Source organism: Myotis lucifugus, unplaced genomic scaffold, assembly GCF_000147115.1.
Source record: "Myotis lucifugus unplaced genomic scaffold, Myoluc2.0 scaffold_34, whole genome shotgun sequence".
NCBI classification, from domain to species: domain Eukaryota; kingdom Metazoa; phylum Chordata; class Mammalia; order Chiroptera; family Vespertilionidae; genus Myotis; species Myotis lucifugus.
In genome coordinates, this window is record NW_005871082.1 from 3,421,437 (window position 1) to 3,440,617 (window position 19,181).

At 36.4% G+C, this 19,181-nt stretch overlaps 1 protein-coding gene across 14 annotated transcripts in view; it reads right to left on the bottom strand.

Annotated features, from left to right (window-relative positions):
- Positions 1–19,181, bottom strand: part of CEP128 (centrosomal protein 128) — a 335,869-nt gene that overhangs the window by 146,133 nt on the left and 170,555 nt on the right. The window lies entirely within an intron of this gene.

Sequence of the window (19,181 nt, forward strand, 5' to 3'; positions counted from 1 at the left end):
ACTAAATCCTTCCCTAAATTTAAAAAATGAAATAAAAAAAGAGGACTCTATGTATGTATGAGGTTAACTAGTTATAAGCTGAAAAGTAAGAGTAAACTCTCCTCAGATATGAGATCCTACTCATGCTTGAAAATAAATAACTGAGCCCCAGCCAAGTGGCTCAGTTGGTTGGAGTGTCATCCTGTACACCAATACTGAAACCAATAACACAGAAATTTTGTATTAAAATACACAGACCAATAAATTTAGATACAAATCCTTCTTAAATTCCTGTCCTTCCTAATACATAAAGAATTTTTCTTCTTTATATGGGGCAAAATTTACTTTAAAACTTACAATCTAACAAAGATAAATGTTATTAATCAGACTAGAGGCCCAGTGCATGAAAATTGGTGCACTTGGGGGGGGGGGGGTGTCCCTCAACCCAGCCTGTGCCCTCTAGCAGTCCAGAAGCCCTCGGGTGATGTCCACCTGCTGACTTAGGATCGGGCCTAAGCCAGCAGTCAGACATCCCTCTGGAAGCCCAGAAGCCCTTGGGGGTTGTCCACCTGCCAGCTTAGGCCCACTCCCCACGTTAGTCAGACATCCTTAGTGCTGCTGCAGAGGCAGGAGAGGCTCCCACCACTGCCGCTGCACTGGCCAGCCATGAGCTGGCTTCTGACTGAGCAGCTGGATTCTGGCTGAGCTGCACTCCCCCTGTAGAAGAACACTGATGACTAGGGAGAAGCTCCTGTGTTGAGTGTCTGCCCCCTGATGGTCAGTGCACATCATAGAGACTGGTCATTCCCAGTCATTCTGTTGTTAGGGTCAATTTGCATATTACCCTTTCATAATATAGGATAAGTCAATTTTCTGTGTAGTGAGAATAGTCATCATGCATGTATCTGGGATAAAGAGAATGCCCTGGGTGTCCCAAATCTCAGGTAAAACAAATTCAAGAAATGTATAACTTTACCTTTGGATATAGATTTCTAATTATAAAAAGACAGGGTTGAACTGTCCTTAAATAATCTTTAAGGATCACTGCAGATTTAAAATGATATTCTGGATGGACCCCCACAGTTTCCTCCAACCCAACTCACTCATACCTTGGTTTTCTAAGAGATAAGGAAAGTCTACTCCATGTGGGGCTATAAAACTATCCCTGAACCTTTCTATAAGGCAACTCTCCATATTTCTCCAATTAGGGAACATAAGAGCCCACTGGTCTCAGTCAGGGTTTCTCATGCTTTAATGTAAATTTAAATCACGTGGAGATCTTGTTAAAATGCAGATTCTCATTCAGGAGATCTAGGATGGGGCATAAGATGCAACATTTCAAAGAAGCTCTCGGGTGATGCAAATGCTGCCAGTGCATGGACCATACTTTGAGTAATAAAGGTCTAAGATACTCTGGAGGTATCAGAGGCTTTGAAAAAGTAGTAGCAGCCTACACTAAATTCCTTGACTCTATAGAGCAACAGGTCAATGAAATATCCATATTTTAAATGAAATCTTGGGCCCATGTGTCAGTTTCAACTTGTTTTCAAGTCCCCTGTAACAAAGACACAATTTCTTTCCCACCAGTAAATTTCATGTTAGAGCCATAATTTAATGATGTCAGAAAGAAAAGCACATCTACATGTCATTTTTGCAGTAGTTCTCAGAAAATAGAACAGCTTTTTAAACAGCTATGATCTATTTCAGAAGCAAGAGTACTGACATTGGGGATTTATTCACAAGAATTTGACTTTATCCTTTAATGAGATACAAAGTACTCTTTTAAAGCTCAATGGAAATCCAATTTTTTCTATGTGAAATTTATTTTTGGTTATTAGAAATAAACTGGTATATTACTTGTCTGGAAAAAAAAACAAAGTCATCAAATATTTTAAAGGTGCTTTACAAAACAAGATCAGAAGCCATACTTCTTTAAAAAAAATAAGAGCCCTGGCCTGTTTGGCTCAGTGGATAGAGTGTCGGCCTGTGGACTCAAGGGTCCCAGGTTCGATTCCGGTCAAGGGCATGTACCTTGGTTGCGGGCACATCCCCAGTAGGGAGTGTGCAGGAGGCAGCTGATCGATGTTTCTCTCTCATCGATGTTTCTAACTCTCTATCCCTCTCCCTTCCTCTCTGTAAAAAATCAATAAAATATATTTTTAAAAAAATAAGAGAAAAAGTAAATATCCAATACCGTTATGAAATCTAAAATCAAAAACATTACAAAAAGGCAACTCCATTCTTACTATGTTTAACTACATCTATGTCAATTGTTTGAAATTTAAACCATGATTTCCAACTTAAAAATGGTTTTGTCCATAGAAGAGGTCACAATGCATACTCAATTAATAATTTGGTTGAAATATTGTATTTGTATGGTCAAAATAAATATAAATCTGAAAAACTAAATAATATATTTTAATACAATTGAATAAGAAATCATTTTCAATTTACATTAGATGCTAGTGTTTCCAAAGGGCCATTTAATCTGAAAATGAGAGGAGATACAGTGAGCTATCTATGTTTTCTCCCACAGGTGCTTTAGACTCTTTTTGATACATGACTTCAGTTCAAATCACTTTTCCTTATTACAGGAGATTTCTCTTAATCATTTGCATGACTTCTGCACATTAACTAAATCTAAGAGTTGTTTATTGCTTAAACTATTAAGCTAATCATATTAACAGTTTATGAATGGATAGTTGAAAAAAGGAAAGGGGAAGAGATGTTTCTGAGGGCAAAACTTGAAATAAAAGGTGAATAAAATTTGTTGCAGGGGTTGTATTTGTGCCTATAAGAAAGGTTGCTGCCCTGGCCCAGTGGCTCAGTTGGTTGCAGCATCTCCTTCTACACCAAAAAGATTGAGGGTTTGATTCCTGGTAGGGCACATACCTAGGTTGTGGGTTTGTTCCCTGGTCGGAGTGCATAAGGGAGGCAGCGATCAGTGTTTCTCTCTCTCTCTCATTTCCTCTCTCTCTCTCTCAAATCAATAAACATATCTTTACAAAAATAAAGAAGAAATAAAAGAGAGAGGTTGCCTACAGTAGGAAAACGTGGAATATAAGACAGAAGAAACGAAGTACAAAAGCATAGAAATACATGACCTCATAAAGGAAAAGATATGGTTTAAGAAACATTCAGTCAGAAATGTCTTCATTGGTCCAGAGAGAGTTTGGAAAAGGCCAGGCAATATTTCAGAAAGCAGATGACACCTAATGTTGAGCTTTGAGAAATAATTGGTTCACCAGCAGTTGAAGATGAAATTTAAAACATAGGAAAGCATTTCCAAAGGGTCAAGATGTGAAATGGCAGGATGTACTCAAATAATGTCAAGTAGTTAATGAGCTGGAAGGCAAAGTACCTAGGAGAGTAAGAGTATTAAAAGACCTTCAGAGCATCCATAAAAAAAAAAGTAATGTCCATATAATATACCCCTTGGGCAAAAAAATAATATGGAAAGGTTTTAAGCAAATATAAACATCTTCAGATTTCTTTATGAATCAAAACACTCTGGTATTATAGAGAATAGATTGGACAGTGCAATGATTTAGGGGCAGGGAACATGCCACGCATGGAATATGAAAATTCTGAACCATAGGTCAGTAGTATCTGGGGGAAAATACAAAAAGTAGTGGTGAGGGGGATGAAAGAGGGTTGGATTTCCAAGCTACGAAGAAGGTAAATGAAAACTGGTTTGTGATAGCTTGGTTATTGGGATGGAAAGGGTATTGGGAGAAGACTGGAAAGACCTGGAAGTTTCTAGCTTGGTTGAGTGGGAAATAGGGAATAAAGAAAGACAAGTAGTATGTGAAAGAACATAATTCTTTAATACTCAGGTAACACTCAGGTTAATACCCAAACACAACACAGCTGAGCTACATATTTGAGAGACACTAAGATACCCAAATCTGAATCCTAAGGGAGTGGTTATGATTAGACATCATGCATATGTAGATATTTAAATCAGGATATTGGATTAAATCTGCCATGGAGCACAGCAGGCATGAAAAGATAAGAGGGCCTAGACTCAATATTTAGGAAACACCAAAATTTACAAAATGGATATAGTAAAAGGAGCTGGCAGAGAAACTTGGAAAATGTTTAGAAATACACTTAGTAAGCACAGACTAGAGTTGTCAAGAGAGTTCACTGAAGAGAGAGCAGCCATCATTGTCAAGTGCTACAGAGAGATGAAGTGAGACCACTGAAAAGTGGCCTTTGGATGTCACAATTAGGATATCAACACCAATTGCAGAGATAGTGGTTTCATAAAAGAGGTACAACAAATCAGATGTCAGCAGGTTGAAAAAAGAATGGTGGAGTTGAAAAAACAATGAGCAAAACAGGGTAGTTCTTCAAAGACGTTTGAGTAAGAATGATATAAAGTTGTGCTCAGATGGGGTCTATGATTCCAACAGGGTTGTTTGTTTGGACAGGACAGACTGGAGCACATTAACATACTGAAGGTAAAGGGAGCATCACCGAGCATGAGTGTGAAGATGGAGGGGAAAGTGAGGATAGCTGAGATCGGAGATGATGCTTCGGGAAGCTGGAAGGTTGGTTTTAAGTGGAACCTTGTCTGCAGAACTGTGTACATTATCTGCATTAAACAGGACTCCTTGGTAATAGCAGTTTCGTTGAATTTAGGTCACATCAAATTACCAAATGCCAGCAACTAAAATTTGAAAAATGAGAAAGTTTTCTAAACATTGAAAAGAAAAAACTCTCTAAATCAAAGTGACCTTCCAGAGATACAAGGTTTCTTCTTATTTAGCTTAACAATAAAACTTATCGATGAACTAGAAGTATAATGGTCATTTTTCTTATACAATAAAAGGAATTTAGAGGCACTCTGGAGTAGGTAATAGATTTTCTATTTTCATACCATCATTATATTTCCCAAAATGTATCTAACAGTCCTTCAATTGAAAGTCTTTAAACATATCTTTTAAAATATCTGAGATTAGAGATTGTTAATGAAATACTTTCTAAGTTGTCTATTTTTTCCGCTCTAAATTAAATACTATTAGAATCACATTTGACAAACCTTACTTAATTTATTTTATTCTTAAAATAAAAAGGCACAGCCATTTCTGTTTTGTCTGTTCCTGCATTTTACTTTTAATAACTCCGGCTAACTTGGAAAATGCTGAATAGAAAACAGGCTAACATTTTAAAATAGAAATATAGAGGAAGTCACACTGTAACATCTGTTCTACCTGCTTACCTCAAAATGTGAAGATAACTTAAATTAGATTTTCAATGTGCTTTGTTTTATTTTGTTAAATAAGAGTTTACAGAAGATTATAAGAAGATTCACTGAACAAAGGGTTGTTAAGACAAAGGTTGAAAATCAGACACACTTCAACATTTTGGGAGATAACAGTATGGCATCAAACATGACCAGAGCTATTTCACAGGACTTGTGTACTTGCATTTATCAAAACAAAACAAAACGAAGATCATGATATTTCAGAGATTATATGTAAATATTACAGCTATAGAATTTTAAATGTTTTTTTCCTTTTGAAACGTAAGAATTTGACTCTGCCAGAGGAGCCAGGGAGCCGAGGCTTCGGCCTAGAAGATGCGTAAACTGACCTCTCCTGGGTTGTCAAGGAAGTTATCTGAGAGACTAAACTTTCTCGCACCAAGACAGACTGAAAGGGACTGTTTTAAATTTTAAACTAGATCTCACATTTAGTTCACTCTTTCCCACTGATTTTCTTTCCTGTTCAACCATCAGTCTTCGCACCTCAGTCATAAAGAATCTGTTGTTTCAGCTACTCAAGCTAAAAACTTTAGTACGGTCTTTGACTCATCTCTTTTCTCAAACTCCACAACTACATGTCCTTTGCTCACTCTGTGCCAGCCACACTGGCTTCTATGTGGTGCCTCAAATATGCTAGACACAGTGCTGCCCCAGGGCCTTTGCACTGGTGCTTCTCTCTGCCTAGGATGCTCTTCTCCCAGATATGCACACAAATTATTCCTTTTCACTCCTTATTCCAATGGCACTTTTTCACTGGAGTGAAAGCTACTCCCATAATCTTATTTAAAATTATACTTTGCCTTTGATGGCATTCCTCAATTCTCTGAGCCTCTTCTTTGCTTTTTCCCCATGGCAATTACTATCTTCTAGAATACTCTATAATTTACTTTTGTTTTTATTGTCTGTCTCTTGCCAATAGAATGCAAGTAACACAGCTGTGGGGATTTTTATGTATTGTATTCACTCTTAAATCTTTAGTTCCAGGAATAGAAGCAGCATTATAGGAGATTCTTGACAAATATTTGCTGAATGGATATTTAAGCAAAGTTTCAAGATTTGCGAGTAAAATCAGATTAGTTATACACCAAATAAAGCAAATCACATTTCCCGATAGATTTATTTGTCCTCAACATTACAGGTGCTCGAAGATAATTTATTAAATTCTTCTGTACAGTCTCCTGCCCATATTTATTTTGTCACCCTTGTCCATTCCCCAGTGCAATATCTGGGTAAGAGATGTTGAATGAGACAAAAACCAAAACTATGAGTTGTGTTAAAATAGCAGTTAACATTTATTGAATAACTAGAGGCCCGGTGCATGAATTTGTGCACGGGTGAGGTCCCTAGGCCTGGCTGGTGATCAAGGTCAATAAGGGCCTGTCTTGCCTAGTTCTGATCAAGCCAGAAGGAGGGACTGCAGGAGTTGACCGGCCAGCCCCATCTGGGCTCAACAGGGCCAACAGGCCAGGGAGAGGGACCGCAGGAGGTTGGCTGTGGGAGTGCACTGACCACCAGGGGGCAGCTCCTGCATTGAGCGTCTGCCCTCTGGTGGTCAGTGTGCATCATAGCTACTGGCCAGTCATCAGGTCTTAAAGGTTGCTTAGGCTTTTATATATATAGATTCCTAGCTATTGTTTCAACCACTGTGTGTGTGTGTGTGTGTGTGTGTGTGTGTGTGTGTGTGTGTACAGACACATATATAAAAATCAGGGCATTAATACAATGACTGTACCACCACTTAACTAGGGACAAAGAGGATGAGGAAGTTTCCCAAGGTCACAACATGATAGAAGTAGGATTTGATCCTAGGCAGTGGGCCTTCAGAGCCAAGATCTTAACAACTTCGCCCAACAGCTCCTGCATTTTCACAGGCTGTTTGAATGCCTTGCAGAACTGCCTACTTATTCTGTGTACTGCATTATATTAAGAGCTACTTACATAAAATCAGCAAAAAAAAAAAATTCTAAAAGATGTACAGTAACACAAATAAAGCAAAAACTAACCAAAATAGCCACAGACAGCAGGATTTTTTAATCATATAAATGCCACCACCTAAAAATGTACACTCTGAAAAGATTATTGGTTTGTTTTTACTATTCTTATGGTAACTTGGAGAGAACTGAAGAAAAAGTTCTGAGAATGCACAGTGAAAACTGACAGATTAATAGATGATGCAGGAAAAAGAAAGCCAGAGATAAAATGTAGGCAAAATCAATCACTGCTGCGTTAAAACAATAAATAGAACCTTGGGAAAATCTGCCTTTTGGAATCCATCCTTTTATTTATAAATGAGACCGTTATAAACAAATAAGGTATAAAGGGACACTCCCATTCTCAAAACAATTACTGTCTCCAAGTCCAAATAAAGTATGGAAGTTCTCTACCATCCACCATAAGACTGTCTTCTCTTTGGTGGCCCAACCTGCTAACGTGCCTCAAGCACTGAAGACTTGCATAGACTTGTGTTTGCCGTGGTACATTTAAAAACCTCTTTGCTGCACAGTACCAGTTTTTAAGAACTTATCCCTGTCCTATCCTAATTTGAAATTTTAAAAATTCCAAAGCTAAAAAGTAAGAAATTAGAAAAAAATGTGTTTACTATTATAAATAGGTTTGATATCTGATTTTTAGTAATTTCTTATTCAAAATTATTAAATTAGTGTAATCTATTATTTTCCAGCTTTTTGGTGTGAGATAACTATAGACTCACATGCAACCGTAAGAAATTAGAGAGAGATGGCTTACACTTTTCACTCAGTTTCCTCTGATGGGACCTCCCATAACTGCCATTCACTATATCACACCCAGAAAGTTGACATAGATACATTCCACAGACTTTATCCACATGTCACCAATGTTTACCTGCATGTGTGTGGGGGGGGTGTTTAGTTCCATGCCATTTTATCAATTCATCACATGTGCAAATTCGTGTGAACCACAACAAGGAACAGACACAGAACAGTTTGTGCGAGAGAATCCCTCACCCTACCTTTTTTATAGACACAGCTACCACCCTCTCTCCTTCCCTATGTTCTTTTAAAATAAAACTTTAAACTACTAGAATTAAGAAATTATATTACCAATCCAGATGCTCATGTAATGAGGAAAACATACTAAAAATAATGCCTTTATTTGTTCCTTACCACACAATTAAATTTAGAGTGGCAGTGAGTTCCTCGGGAAAATAATATCAATATGTAGTCCTGGATTATTAGAAGATTTTACTAAGATTAAAGATTTAGGCAGCCTGTATTGATTTGAAGAAAATCAGAAAATTTTGTCTAGATTAATCTGTCTTTTCTTCTCTCAATATTTTCCTCCCTTTCCTTGCCTCATTTTTTTCCATCCTTTTTAACCTTTTTTACTATGGAAATTTTCAAACCTATTCAAAGGCAGAAGGACAGATCATTATAGTGAGCTGACACACACATTACCAGTTTCAACTTTTATCAATATATGACCACTCTTTTTCATATATGCCTAACACTACTTTTATCACCCCACTCTAATCATTCTGAAGCAAATATCAGACTATATCATGTCATCTGTATAAATATTTAGAGACTGTTTTGTCTATAATAAAATGATTATGCAATACCTTTACCACACCTAAAAAGGTAGTAATTCTTTAATAGCATATCACCAAATACAATTGTGCAGTCAGTGTTCTTATTGCCATGATTTTTTTTTATGTTTATGGAATTAGGATCCTGCAATGCAAGTTCATAATTGCATTGACTGAAAAACCTCTTAAATCTCTTTTAATTCCAGATTCTCCAGCTTTTTAATTCTTATAATTTTGTTGTTGAAGAAAGCAGACCTTTTGGCCTGTAAACTTTCCCACAGTCTGAATTCTGCTGATTGAAATGATTCCTGGGTATTTAGCATAAATTGGTAATTAGAGCAATGGGCAGGTGGCTCAGTTGGTTGGAGCATCAGCCAGTACACCAGAAGGTAGTGGGTTTGATTCCTGGTCAGAGCACATATCTAGGTTTCAGGTGAGATCCCTGGTTGGGGTGTATACAGGAGGCAACCAATGGCTATTTCTCTCACACACCGATGTTTCTCTCTCACTCCCTCTATTTCTCCTTCTCCCTACCCTCCCTCTCTAAAAAAACAACAATAAAACATATCCTCTGGTGTGGTTAAAAAAAATAAAAAGAAACAGGATATATCTATTCTCATCTACTTCAGAGTTGACTGGATTCATACATATCTCTGCAGCACCTACTAAAATAATAAAAAATTTTTAAATTTTGTAAAAATGTAACAATAGCTTTTCTACATTATAAATCCTACTTTCTTGGACTTCTCCACAAGTTATTTTGGAATATTATAAATACTAAAGGAACAGATATTTTTATTTACATTAAGTACTGTACAACTGAATATAAAATAAAACAAGTCACTTGTCAAGTAAGGGTCTCCTAAAATGATCATCTAGCCCGGCCAGTGTGGCTCAGTTGAACATCGACCTATGAACCAGGAAGTCCTAGTTGGATTCCCAGTCAGGGTACTGCCCAGGTTGCAGGCCTGATCCCCAGTAAGAGGTGTGCAAGAGGCAGCTGATCAATGATTCTCATCATTGATGTTTCTATCTCTCTCCCTCTCCCTCCTCTTTCTGAAATCAATAAAAACTATTTTTTAAAAGGTCCTCTAATTAACCCCTTGTTCGTTAATTTACACATCAACCTGCCCAAACAGCCCATAATTAGTCAGGAATTTTACAAGATGTGCAGCCCATTGACTTGAATTGGATATTTTCTTGAACAGAATTTTTTAAAAATCAAAAGTGATTTAGTATAACCAGAACTGACAATGTACAAACTCCAACAAAACATTTATAAAGGGTAACTTTAAGACAATAATATGATTTGTAAAATAAACCATCTGATATCCAAATTGTCCAATAGTTTTCATTAAAGTGATACAAAAAATGATAGACTAAAATCATTAACTTGCACACTCCAGGGCATTAAAGTAAATCTTGATAATTCACCAAATAAATAAACATTCATCCTCCTGAGAAAACAAAGTATGGCAGCTAAAAATAAAACAGCTCTTTTGGTTTACATGAGAAGCTACCTAATTTTGTTTGTTTGTTTTCCTGATCTCAAGAAATGGTTTTGATTGTTTCTGTAGATTGTGTTAAATGTCAGACTGAGGCAACATAAATCCAAAGAATTCACTTAGGACACTTTGCTGTAACTTCTCTAAATCAGTCCTTTATTACTTGTTCTTTTTTCTAATGGGAAAAAAGTACACTCCTGTTAAAGTATGGTCTGAGGATTGATGTATGAGACTACACCATAAATTTATCTTTTGCCAGATAAAGCCCTGACCTATCTGGTCAGAATACAGAAGTGTGTGTGTGTGTGTGTGTGTGTGTGTGTGTGTGTGTGTTTATACCACACTAATATGATACTTACATAGCATCAAATAACACCTAAAACAATCAACTGCCCTTCAAACAAATATAAGCAAGAAAATGTACGAAATTGCAATAGTAATGTATTTTGTTCCTAAAATGGAGTGAAAATAATTCCACAGGCCTGACAGCATTTACTTACTTAACTACTTGCATTTCAATTCACTTTGGATTACCTTATCCTACTACAAACATAAGTACATAAAATTAGTTTGTTCCTTCTAGTCTAATTCTAATAACTATACATGGCCATCCTAGGGAATTAGTGCATAATAGCATACTTCAATAATCCTCTTTAGAAATAAACTTTTTAATTTGAAACTTTCTTCAAAAACTGAATATAAGAGAGTAAATAAGTTTGAAAATATGAACACAAGCATTAAATCTGTCTCCCACACAATAAGGGATTTGAGACAGATAATCGTAAGGGCAGTTTGATCAGGAAATTCTGGGGTCTTGAGTACCCAGAACATGGTCTAGAAAAGAGAGATATTGTGGCTCTGAGTGGGTAGCCATGGATCCAGGGCCCCATATACTCCTCATCCCATAGATGGGCGCTCAAAAGTATGAGGCTCAAGGCAGGCACTGGGATGTACCCTCAAAGGGTAGCTGAAGATCACAATAATTATAAGGATTCCCATACTTATTCAACCAGAAGCTTTCATAAAGTTCTGTAAACCAATCTATCTCAGTCAGGAACACACCAGTGACTCCATCTTTAACACTGTGAAATGACAAATAACCAAGTCAGTCACCTGCGTGCTCTTCCCTGGAGCCTGGAGTCGCCCTTAGATCTGGCACAGGCTGGAGTATCAATCTACTTCCAAACCCCACATACCTACAAACTCTCATCTGTAAAATACAAGGGTGAACTAACTCCATCTCTCACCAGGTAATGCCCTGACCTATCTGGAAACAATACAAAAGCTAAATTTCATCTCGTTATAGGGCAATCAAAATAAACCCAGGCATATTACCAAGTTGAACCATACTGTAGTTCTTTGTTACTACTAACAATAAAATAGCTATAGAGAAAAGCTCTTTATGTATTTTGTATTATAGGTAAAAAGCAGTTTTCCCATTGCTGCTAGCAACATCCTATAACCAGGTAAAATGAATCATCACATTCAGTCTAGAAAACATTCTGGTAGTTGATATAAAACACTCCTCATAATCTGATATCAAACCACTTTTCCTGGTTTATCTTCTTTCATTCTTTCTCTTCTGCTTCTCATCTAAAGAAAACATTTTCTATTCTTAGCTTGCTGAATGTCTTCCTATTTCCTGAACAAGCATGGCCTTTTCAGAATTCTCTGACCTTAGGTAGGTTGTTTCCTTTGCCTGCTTCTTCACCTGGCAAACTCCTATTTACTTCCAGATTCCAACTGAAATATCGCCCATCCAAGCAGAGCTGGTGCCTTCGTCATGTGTGTACATATCATTTTATTAATATCTATAACAACATATACAAAGGTTCACTGAAGTTAATATCTAGACTACAGGGCTATAACGTCCTCAATGGGAGGGACATGTCTCGTTATTCTTTGAATCCCTCCAGTCTTGCACATAGTAGGTTTATTTTTGTACGTATTTAAAGCATAAAATGTTTATAAATACAGTAACTTCTGTTTATCATTACTTACAAGTATTAAATAAGAGAGATTGACAATAAGTATAGTGATTTTGTTTCTAATTTTATGTAGACTGTATTCATCATCCTACAACTGGCCTATTTGCAGAGAGAATCAAGAGTCAGCTGCATGGAAAATCTCGGTTATTAGAAACTATGGAAAAGTAAGCAAGGCTTCGTCATTCCTGCTGCAGTTTCCTATTCTATTTTTCAGCACCTAGTGTTTATCTCTCGCTCTCTGCTGAGTAGGAAGAAGTTAGAGAATTCAATTCTATGACTATTATTCTTGTGCATGGGATCCAATTTTAATATTCTGAAAAATAACGCTACTTATAGGAATATACTGAATATTCTATTCTTTCTCAACATAGCAGAGGCCTGCAAAATATCAAAATGTAAATCTCAGACACCTAAGTGTACAATATATTTCTCCCTAAACAAGCCCATGTTTTCTTTAGAAAGTGTGTATACAATTGGAATTTTAAAACTTCCACATGATATATGTGGGTTGCACCATCCATTCAAGGAGTAACACACTCAAAGCTATTTCTCTCACCAGGATTCTGAACACTGCTATTCTGAGCTGGGAAAGGCAAGAGAAAGAAAATAGAAAGCAGACTATTTCTGAAAGGCTATTATGTAAATGGAGCATAAGGTGTGTTTCTGTACATATGCATCTGTGTAAGCACATGTGAGCACATACATGTGTGTTTGTCCAACTACATGATAGAAGGCATAACTGGCACAGCAGGGTTTCTGTGGAATCAACTAACATCAGACAAGAACAGACCTAGAAAATTACCCAATCTCTCTAACAGGCAAACCTTGAACTTCCCTTATTTCCTCCACGCAGGACAAAGCCAGAACTGCTCCCCTGACATTCTCTACCCATACCCCACACTTGAGAATAATAAAACCACATTGTATTAGCAGATCAACACCTTTAAAAATGTAATATTTTAAGAAAAATACTGTCTAATAACTCATATCATCTTATCAAAGGTCAGTTCCCACCTTAAACCAATTGGAGGCCAATGACATTTGGAAAAATATATTGAGTACACAGGATTATTTTATCTTTAAAAAAGTAATTACAATAAGACGTGAAAAATATTCTTACAACGAGTCATGAGGGCATAAAAAGGGTCTTCCCCGTGACTGTGCTCACACAGAGTGGCCTGCCACCCTACTTCTCGTCTCTGGTGTCCCTTTAGCCACTGCTGCTGCTCTTTGACCTTGGCTGATGGAACAGAACCAGCTGATTTCCATTTCCTTCTCTTGCCTCAGAAGATACTTATTTTAAAGGCACTAAAACACGATGATAAAGAGCATGGCCTTTGGAGTTTATGAGCCCTGGATTCAAATTTCCTGTGTGATTGGGAAATTTTGCTTCCCCTCTTAGGCTCTTTGTTTCTTCATGTAAAGAAAGAAGTTGAATTTTTTTTTTCCTAAGTGCAAGGGTCATTGAAGAGTTGAGGTAATAACAGATGGTATAATTTATCTATATATATAAAAGCCTAAGTGACTATCCAACCATCTGACCATCCAACCGTCCAACCATCCAACCAGCCAGTATCTATGATGCACACTAACCACCAGGGGGCAGACGCTCAACACAGGAGCAGAAACCACAGGCATGGAAACATGGAACAGACTGATGAATCTCAGAGGGAAAGGGAGAGGAAGGAGAGGTGGAAGAGATTAACCAAAGATCCTTTATGCATACTAGAGGCCCAGTGCATGGATTTGTGCAGCAGTGGGGTCCCTCAGCCTGGCCTGTGGGGATTAGGTCAAAACCAGCTCTCCGACATCCCCCAAGGGGTCCCAGATTGCAAGAGAGTGCAGGCCAGGCCAAGGGACCCCACTGGTGCATGAATCTGTGCACCAGGCCTCTAGTTTATGTCATAAAATAATTACTCTGGTCTGCTGAGTGGAACTGACAGGGATGGGCCACAGTTTAATGTGAATAAAATGACAGTTGTTTCTTGCAACTGATCAGGACACATTTTACAAAGGAATCTTTTCTGCGTTATCCATGGATCCAAAGGTTTGTCTCTTGCCCTCCATGAGTTTCAATTTCCTTGTTAATAAATCAGGGATAAATACCTACCTCAAACAAAAGACTATCTGAGAAATTACAAAACATGGCTACCACAGAGCTTGGCATGTGGTAGTTATCGAGAAAACATTTGGTCCCTTTTCATTTACTTTGTGTAGCTAATAAAACCTTTTGCCAATTCATCAGAAGGTACTAAGTTTTGAAAAATTAAAAGCTAGATCCAAACAACTTTGGGCAGTCGAAATAGTAATTAAGACTCCATAGTCTGAATGAAAAAAACCCTTGGTCTGAGCAAAATATTTTCTAAGCTCTACACTCTAAACCAGTGATTTTCAACTTGTTTCATTTCATGGCACAATACACTAATTACTAAAATTCTGCGGTTTAAGATCTGACCAAAAAAAATAGGTATAAATTTGATTCATTCACACCACATAACTAGAGTTGTATTGGCTGTTGTCATTTTTTTAATAAACAATCTAAGGGAAAGAGGTCAGTGCCCCTTACTAAATAGTTAAGTATTGCATATTTTACAAATTCTTGCTGCACACCAGTGAGGACAACACACCATTTGAAAATCACTGCTCTAAACCAAAGACAATATAATTGTGTAATCCAAGAATGAATTCTGTATTTAATAACCATCTAAATTTTTTAATGCAATCTATACAACAAGGAGGAAAAATCTAGGTAAAGAAAGCAAATAAATCTCCTTAAAATAGCCTTCCTTCTGATTTGGTAAAGTTATTTATCCACTACCAAACTACATAAATAATTATGTTATTTTCTATCATTTTTTAAACAAATGTACAAAACTTAGAAAACTCAAAGACTCTAACCTATAAATCTTTAATTTCCCTTTTATATTTTGGTATTGATGCTATAGTCTTTATTGTAAGATGCCTTGAATTATTTTTTAGATATAAAGTACATGTTTTTTTCTAAATAGAAGTAATAGTATAGTATATGAGCTTCTATTTACATTCATCATCTTGAACCTCCTAAAGACTTCTCAACAATTCTGGTAATTCTACTGCAGATGAATCTCTCAGCAAATGATTGATGAGGTGGAACAATGGCCAATACAGGCCTTCTAGAGCTGTGCTGTCGGAAACATTAGCCATGGGCCACACATGGGCAACTGAGCATATGAAATGCAGCCGACTGGAACTGAAATATGCCTGTGCAGGTAAAATATATGTCAGATTTCAAAAGCTTGATATAAAAAAAACGTAAAATAGCTCATAATTTTTCATATTAAATACATGTTAAAATAATTATATTTAGGATATATTGAGTTTTATAAAATATATTAAAATTAACTTCACATTTTCATTTACCTTTCTTTAGTGTGGCTATAAGATAATTTTAAATTACATACATAGCTCACATTTGTGTCTAATTTATTTGGAAAATACTACTGTATGATGTCGTACACTTTAATCCAATCAATTATGTGTAAATCTGTTATATAAATCAGGATATAGGTAAATGAATCAAATAATAAATAAATAAGTAGATAAAGTTCATGATATATCTCTGCTTAAATAGTTTCACAATATTGCTTAATAATTGTTTAAAGAATATGCTAAGTTTACATAATTAGGTAAATGGGGAAGGTAGAAGAGGGTAAAGGGGGGATAAATGGTGATGGAAGGAGACTTCACCTGGGGTGAATTGTACACCTGACACCTATATAATTTTATTTACCAATGTCGCCCCAATAAATTCAATAAAAAGCAAATAAATAGGTAAATGTTAAAGTAAGCATTACATTTCATCTGATGAATAAACATGTATAAGATGCTTATGGGTCACACACTGTGATAAGCCATGAAACACTGATACATATATTTAAGATAAGGTCTATGCTCTCATGAGGTTCATAGTTTTATGGAATAATATAAAAAAGAAAACAAGTACATAAAATAAAATCATCATATTTAGGATATGCTGGGTTACATAAAATATATTATTACAATTAACTCACACTTTTGTTTACCTTGCTGGGAGAAAGGCATCAGATAGTACTCTAAACAAAATGTGTGTAAGCATTTTTATTGTGATAGTGTACATTGGTATTCAGGTTTTGCAGATCACGATAACCAAATGTCCTTCAATGTGTGGAAGCATCCTGAACCACACAGAGTTACCCAGTTCAAAATAGTCAGAGTGCTCCTACTGAGAAACACCTATTGTCATGTCACACTATGGTCAGGATAACCACTGCTCAGCACAACTCACACATAGTAATTATTCTCTGATGATGATTCCTGGACACCGGGGTGAACCCAGAGCCAAATACTCAGAGACTCCAATCTAAGAGTGCAATCACATAAGCTGGTACACAAAACCATTTCTGTTCTTTGGTGTACGAATACAATACATATATAAACATACCACATTCACTTAAATATACGGTTCATGTGTCAATAATAACATCTTGCCATTCTCAGTCTAAGAGAAAAATAACTTATTTGAAGCATTTAAACGTAATTTCCATATTTAAGCAAATAACTTATTTAAAAATCATTTCTCATTTACAAAGACTTTTGTTACTGAGCAGAAATACCAATCTTAGTATTCTTATCTGACTCCTCATTGAGAAGCAGAGAGAAAGAGAGAAAAAAATAAACCTTCTGTCATTTGTTATAGAATTGTACACCATTCTATAACAAAGGAAACTGCCATTCTAGAATGGTATGGTGAGAAAAAGATAGTCACTACTCTACAGAATGCCAAATCTTTAAAGGAACAATGAGTCAAACTACCATAAATAGATATGAAGGAATTCATTATTTGATAATGATAATGTATAAGTATGAATGAAATGCATAAAAAATGTCACATCATACTTTAATGTCAAACCTCCTCATCTCTCCCACCCAAATCAAAGAAAGATCCTTTGAAGAACTTACATTCTGGAATCTTATTCAGGCTTGAGGCAACAGGACTGTTTTAATCCATGCTTACATCTAGGATAGCAAAACTACTTGCCTCAAAAATAAGGGTGTTCAAAATGCCTTACTACATAACTCAATTATCTCTATAAGTGAAAAACTTTTAATGCATAAATTATGGAGTAAAATCTAGCATAAAGGAGGAATAGTGTCCAAAAACTGATACCCTTTTTGCATTAAAATATTCAGGGCTAATTGTAATTTTAGCACTGGTTTTTATCCTTGCTTTGTTCTTTGGCCAAACTTAACACTTCTTGTCTCCTTCAATGAAAAGTGGCGCTATTATGTTCCTGGAAGCCTGAGCAGGATTCCTCAAAGCCTAATTTTAAGGTCTTAATTGGCTGAAGCAATGGGAGACCATACAAAGCCCACTTCACAGAGAAGGGCAAGATTGCCAGGTCACTTGAGAACAGATGAAGAGCTAACTGGAAGCTATTGCTGAAATCTTACAGTGTTCTGGGAAGTTTTACCAAATACTAACTTCCACAGAATGGAACACAATCATCCATCATAACACATAACCCAGAGGGGTTGAAGTTAGCTTGTAGAAACAGAACAATAAACCAGAAACAATCATCTTCACTTAACAATTGCATTTCATAACAAACCAGAAAAGCTTTATGGAGGTTGGACACTGTGAGTGGTTCTGTGGTATATCATTGATATAAAATATTTTGTTATACCTACGCCCTCAATAAACCTTGACTAATAAGACTAACCATTCACTTACTCTATTCCTTCAGACTGAAGAAGAAAAGAGAAGAAATAGTGTAAGGGAGCACATAAGAATAAATAAGAACCCTGGAAGGCCCTTTCTATTAGGCAATCAGCACCTCTCCCCTTTTCCTCCCCAATCTCTAAATCCCTCCAACCTGCTTCCTTCATTCCTGCAGTTTAGAAACCCACAGACATCTCTCCTGTTACCATGGCTCTGATGTTTTTGCTTTAGTCAACACAACAGGTGCTATTAACATCTGACTAGTAGGGAAACTTTCTGGTAACAAAAATCACAAAAAAAATGTCTCTTTATGAGTGCTACCATAATCTACAATTTCTATTCCCTCCATGCATTTAGAGCATTTGATAGTCATAGCAGACATACATACATACATACATACATACATACATAAATAAATCCCTTCAGTAGTTGCTTCTTTGGGAGCACCAAATCTACATGGAAAAAAAAAAACTACATGAAAGAAAAAGAACTCTAGAACCAACCTGAGCCACTGCATCAACACTTTCCTCTATACAATATACTCACAACTATTTAATCCTTGTCATAACTTTTTATGTAAACTTTTCTATAAAACCTTATTTGAATTAGATTTCCTAATTCTTTTACTAAAAGTAAAAGAATGTCTCTTTCACATATGGAACCCAATAGAACAACACAAACTCCAAAGAAGCTAATAGGCAATCACTGATGATAACTCAGTTTTAGCTTTCTTATGGCTTGACTGAGCAAGACCAGTACTTTCATTGGCACAAATTGAACTGAAGGAGGAAAGAAGTAAACCAGGCAGCCAAATGTGCATTACCCAGCCATGGATCTCATTTAATGTTTCTACCCAGGTGATAATAAGAATGAATGGATATTTTTAACAGAGGGGGTAAAAAAAAGTGAGCATCATTAATGACTATAGACCGATTTCTTACAAAATGAACTTTGGGGTTGAGATGCTGAAAAGTGAATAAAATACTTGAGAACTAGAAATTTAAAAGAGTGACACATTTCAAGATACTCCTGGAGGGAAAGTGAACTGAAGAAAGACTGCAACAAAAATTGCAAATGAAAAGTAGAATAGAGCTGTGGAAAAGTAATAGGATGCGCTGTCACCTGGACATGGTTC